Here is a 6,000-nt window from a genome sequence, read left to right as displayed (position 1 = left end):
CGTGCACTTAACCGCTTGTGCCACCAGGCCGGCCAGGCACCCCCCCGCCCCAACTCTACCTGTTTCAAGCAAACCTTAACTGGCCATCAGCCTTCAGGTCTACCCTTCCTACATCCCTACTGTATCCACCCTCCACACAGCCAGAAGAGCAAACTTTTTAAAAGTGCACTGCTGTGTTATTCTCCTAATTAAACCCCTATGACGGCTTCCCATTTCCTTCATGGTTCTAGGCCAGGCTCCTCAGCATGGCAAACAAGCACAGCCCTCCATGATCCACCAGCTTTCCAAGTCTTGCTGCCCCCTCTCTAGCACCCTTTGTCCATGCTAAGCCCGCTGTGTAGTGTCATGCTCACCCTGGTTCCCCCGCTGGGATGCCCTTGCTGGCCGCGTACACTGCAAAAAACCTATTATCTTTCAAGACTCAGTTCAAGTACCTCCTCCTATGAGGCTTTTTTTGATGCTCCTCCTCTCCCCACCCCTCCTTGGGAGTCGGCAGTTCCCTAAAGAGCCTTCTGCCTTAGCACCTCACCCCACTGTTTGGCACTTTATGTGTTTCTATGGCTGTCTCCCTTTTTGAGACTACGGGCTTCTCCAAAGCGGGGACCCACATCTTAGTCAGCTTTGCATCCCCAGCGCCCAGAACAGAGCCTAGCACAAAGTGGGCACTCAGTAACCACTGAAACAATGCCGGGAATCCCAGATAGCACTGAGTTTACACCTGCGTGACAGAAGTAATCTGCTGCCCTCTGCTGGCAATGTGAGGCATTGTCCTAACCACAGACACCTTCCCTCCCCCTCCTTTGCAAAAAAAAAAAAAAAATAGAGGAAGGGGAGGTAGGAAAAGGAGCTGATGGAGAATGGGAGAATCAAAGAGCTGTCTAAAGAGACAAACTGGATTGAGATGTTGGTGGGACATCTTTGTCAGTTCCCACACTGTTCCCACGTCCATGTCTAGGGTGCAGCTAGGGTGCAGAAGCCAGGTCAGTGCTTCAAAGGAGGGGATGTCTATGTTGTTGTCACTATTACTGCAGCTTCCCTTTATTTTAGTAGGTGATCATTAATTTTTCCCTCCGTTGTAAAACACGTGCTTTGTTCTTATGTATAAAAAGACTCTGAATTTGACCACAAGCTTGTCTTGATTTTAACTCAGCTTCCTACCGGTAGGAAGTTGTCTCTGATGTTCTGGGTTTCTTAGCTTTCTGCCAAAATCCAAATACCAGTTAGGCGCCCCCTACTCTAATCTCTTCCCAGGGCTTTAGCGGGGCATGTGACATCGTGCGCCCCCTCCTGGCGAGGAGAAGCATTACCTCCTCTTGGGGCTGTAGGTCTAATTGGCTATATTTTGACATGTGGAAAATTAACACCTAACATAAGAAACAGATTTGGGGAAGGAACTTGGGACTGGAGATAGAGGTTTGTGAATCACACGCACCGAAATGAAGACTCAGAACAGCTAAGACATGGGGCCGGCTCCGTGGCTTGGCGGTTAAGTGCGTGCGCTCTGATGCTGGCGGCCCGGGTTCGGATCCTGGGCGCGCCCCGAGGCACCACTTCTCCGTCCAACGTGAGGCCGAGTCCCACGTACAGCAACTAGAAGGATGTGAACCTATGACATACAACTATCTACTGGGGCTTTGGGGGGAAAAACTGAATAAATAAAATCTTTAAAAAAAAAAAAAGAACAGCTAAGACAATTGCCTGCAGAGAAACATCACCTATTATTCACCTTTGAGTCCTTAAAGTTTATCACACAAGGTACTCAGTAAACATCTGATGTCTATTGAAATATTGAAAGGAGAGTACATGAAAAAAGCAAAAGGGACTAGGAATCAGAGACCCATCTTTTTATAGTGTAAAAATTTATAGCGTCCTGATAGGTTTGCCCTAAATTTTAGGAGTCAACCCCACTAGAAAGGAAATGCCTTTTTCAACTAACAAATGATCCCTTCTGGGCTTCCAAAGAAGTTCTCTTCGTCTCTTATTTAGTTCCAGTCCACTCATCCTTTCCTGAAGAGTTTACTGAACAACCATTGGAATGGCACCATAAACACTGTCTTCATGTAAAACAACACCTGTCCTCCAGTGGTCTACAACTTATTTGGTGAGACATGGCACAAATGAAGAAAGATTGCTCCCTGTCCTCGAGAAGTTTGTAATCTCACTGGAAGACACAGCATCTGTCTTGTACTTGCCTCTCCAGAATGATTAGAGAACCATATAATGTATAGTGAAATAGCAAATCGACAATCACCAGGCACTGAAAATGTACAGTGTAGAAAATAAGTGTTTTCACTTGGGTGGAGCTATCAGGGAAGGCTTCCTGAAGGAGGGTGGGTTTGAACTGCCCTAGGCCACATTGAAGTAGGAAAGAGAACAGAAAATTCATTGTCTAGGGGTCTGGAGGCATCCTGAGTCACAGCTCCAGAGGTGGGGAGACACAGGTGTGAAGCAGTCAGTCAGCCCGCCAGCCCACATCTCACTATTGAGAGTTGTGCCACCGGGGCAGGGGCAGCAGAGAAGACAACTGCATACCTTCCCAGCTCCCTTCGCAAAAGGCCCCTCTCCAACAAACTCCACACCTTTTCATGCCAACAAACCCCATGCCCATGCAGAGTGATATAGTGAAGTGCAGGTAGACAAGAGTGAAGTGTTGACCAGGCTGACAGCACCATCTCAGAACGTCATCAGTGAGGCCAGCGCCAGTTGGGAGAAGGTTGAGGAGTGGGGCATGCTGGGCAGTCCAGTGAGCCAGAGGATCCCAAAGGGATGAGATGGCCTTGACCTCCCAGACTCCCAACCCCTCATTAACAGAATCAGCTTGGTTTGCAGAACTGTGCAACGCTGTTATAAAATAACATACAGCATGCCAGGTTTGCCTTCCCATCAGAACTGAGTGAAAGGGACTAGAGAGAGTTGTTTTCCCCAAAGCTTGTTTCATCCCAGTCCAGCCACCCCCACACTTCTAAAAAACCTCCTAAATGCTCCAACATCTAAGTGGTTCCTTACCATCTCAAGCCCAAATTCCCCTGCTTCCAAAATCTAGCACTCTCCACCTAATAATGTCATCTCCCCTCCCTCCAACACTCTCTACTCCATCTAAGACTCGTCTACTCTCGGTGCTGCAGATGCTCATGTCCACCTTGAGGCGGCTTTCTCGTCCTGTTGCCACCATCTGAAATACCCTGCTCCCTCCACTCGGAACAATGTGGTAGAAACAAAGCAACACTGGACTTAGAGGCAGAAAAGCTAGCTTCAAGTCATTCAATAAACACTGAATGCCTGGATACTGCTGCTGTAAGAAATCACCACAAACTTGGTGGCTTAAAATAATACAAATTTATTATCTTACAGTTATCGAGGCCAGAAGTCCAAAATCAGGCTCACTGGGCTAAAATCAAGGTATCAGCAGGGCTGCATTCCTTCCAGAGGCGCTAAGAAGAATTTGTTTCCTTATCTTTTCCACCTTCTAGAGGCTGCTCATACTCCTGGGCTTATGATCCCACAGCACATAGACTTCTGCTTCCGTTGTCACATCTCCATCTCTGATGCTGACCCTCCTACATCCCTCTTATAAAGACCCTTGTGATAACATTAGACCCACTAGGTTAACCTCCCCATCTCAAGATCCAAGGTAACATATTCACAGATTCTGGGGATTAGAACATGGACATCTTCGCTGGACCATTATTCTGCTTACCACAGTGCCATACATACACACACACGCACGCACACACATACCTCTTACAAATCAATAAGGAAATGATCTGATTTTTTTAAACAGGTAAAAGATATGAACAGATGCTTCACCAAAGAAGATATACAAAATGGAAAATAAGTACACAAAAAGATGCTCAACATCATTATTCATTAGGGAAACGCAAATTAAAACCACAATGATAGTCTACTGCATACCCACTAGAATGGTTAAAAGACTAGTCAGTGTTGGCAAGGATGCAGGGCAAATGTAACTCGCATGCAATGCTGGTGGAAATATAAATTGGCACAGCCACTTTAGAAAAGTTTAGCAGTTCTTTATAAAGTCAAACATGTACTTACCATATGACCTAGCAATCCTGCTCCTAGGTATATATACAAGAGAAATGAAAACATATTTCCAAACAAAGATTCGTACAAGAATGTTCCAGCAGCTTCATTCCTAGTAGCCAGAAACTGGAAACAACCCAAATGTCCTTCGATTGGTGAATAGATAAACTGTGGTATATCCAGACAGTGGAATACTATTCAGTAATTTAAAAAAAGAACAAATTACTGATACACACAACAACATGGGTAAATTTCAAATGCGTTATGCTAAGTGAAAGAATCCAGAGGCAAAAGATATATGTTGTATAATTCTTTTATATGAAATCCTAGAAAAGGCAAAACTACAGTAAGAGAAAGCAGATCAGTGGATGCCAGGGGCCAGGGAGGAGGGCTGTTAGGGATTAAGTATAAAGGGGCATAAGTAAACTTTTAGGGTTGATGGAAAATTTCTATATCTTGATTGCTGTGGTGGTTGCCTATCTCTATACATTTATCAAAACTCATTGAACTATACACTTAAAATTGGTGAATTTTAGCACACGTAAATTATACCTCAGTGAAGCTGACTTTAAGAATCAACTGCATGAGAGAAAGAAAAATCGGACAACAGAAATGGAGAAAGATAAGTTTCCAAGCAGCGGCTGAATGAAGCAGGGAAAGCCATGCCCCAGAGAAGGACACGGAGATTCAGCGCTGGAAGAACCCACCAACAAGGAAGAGCCGGCTTGTTTGCCTCAGAGTTCAGATAGGAAGGGTGACAGACGCAAGAAACGTACCTCTTTCTTTCTTGAGTAAGAAACAGAAAAGAAGAAAGAAAGAAAAAGAGGGCCAGCCCTGTGGCTTAGCGGTTAAGTGCGCGCGCTCCACTACCGGTGGCCCGGGTTCGGATCCGGGCGCGCACCGACGCGCCGCTTCTCTGGCCATGCTGAGGCCGTGTCCCACATACAGCAACTAGAAGGATGTGCAGCTATGACAGACAACTACCTACTGGGGCTTTGGGGAGAAAAAAAAAAAGGAGGAGGATTGGCAATAGATGTTAGCTCAGAGCCAGTCTTCCTCAGCAAAAAGAGGAGGATTAGTATGGATGTTAGCACAGGGCTGATCTTCCTCACTAAAAAAAAAAAAGGAAAGAAAGAAAGAAAGAAAAAGAAAGCTAAGAACCAGGCAGATAAATAATAGAATGCAAGTGTCTAAAAGACCCACGAGATCCAGGAGCAGATAAGACGTCTGTAGGAATTCTTAAAGCATTATCCGTGCATAAAGATGAAGCTCCAGCCACTCTTTCAAACCTCTTAAATACCTGTGAACTAAGAAAGGAACAGATGGACAGAAAGCAGATTAGTGTTTGCCAATGGCTGGGGGCTGGGGAAGGTTGAGAAGTGATAGCTAAAGGGTACAGGGTTTCTTTATGGGGTGATAAAAATGTTCTAACCTTGATTGTGGTGATGGTCACACAACTCTGTGAGTATACTAAAAGCCATTGAATTGTACACTTTAAATGGGTGAATTATATGGTGTCTGAATTCTATCTGAATAAAGCTGTTACTGAAAAAAATCAATTGCATGTTTGTACAATAATGTGAATGTACTTAGTGCCACTACACTATACACCTAAAAATGGTTAAAATGGCAAAGTTTATGTTATATATATTTTACCACAATTAAAATATATAAATAAAAACAAAAAAAAATCAATTGCATTCTATATATTGGCAACAAACAACTGGAAAATAAACTTTTGAAAATAGCATTTGCAATAGCACCAAAACAAAAAAATACCTAGGAATAAATCTAATAAAAGATGTGAGAGACCTCTATACTAAAAAATATAAAGCATAAAACATTGCTGGAAAAAATTAAAGAATACCTAAATAAATGGAAGAATATATCATGTTCATGGATTGGATGACTCAGTATTTTAAGATGTCAAATCTCCCTAATTTGATATGTAAATTC

This window comes from Ceratotherium simum, chromosome 17, assembly GCF_057802395.1.
Source record: "Ceratotherium simum simum isolate JZ-2026a chromosome 17, ASM5780239v1, whole genome shotgun sequence".
Classification (NCBI taxonomy): domain Eukaryota; kingdom Metazoa; phylum Chordata; class Mammalia; order Perissodactyla; family Rhinocerotidae; genus Ceratotherium; species Ceratotherium simum.
Note: the sequence above shows the minus strand (reverse complement) of the source record.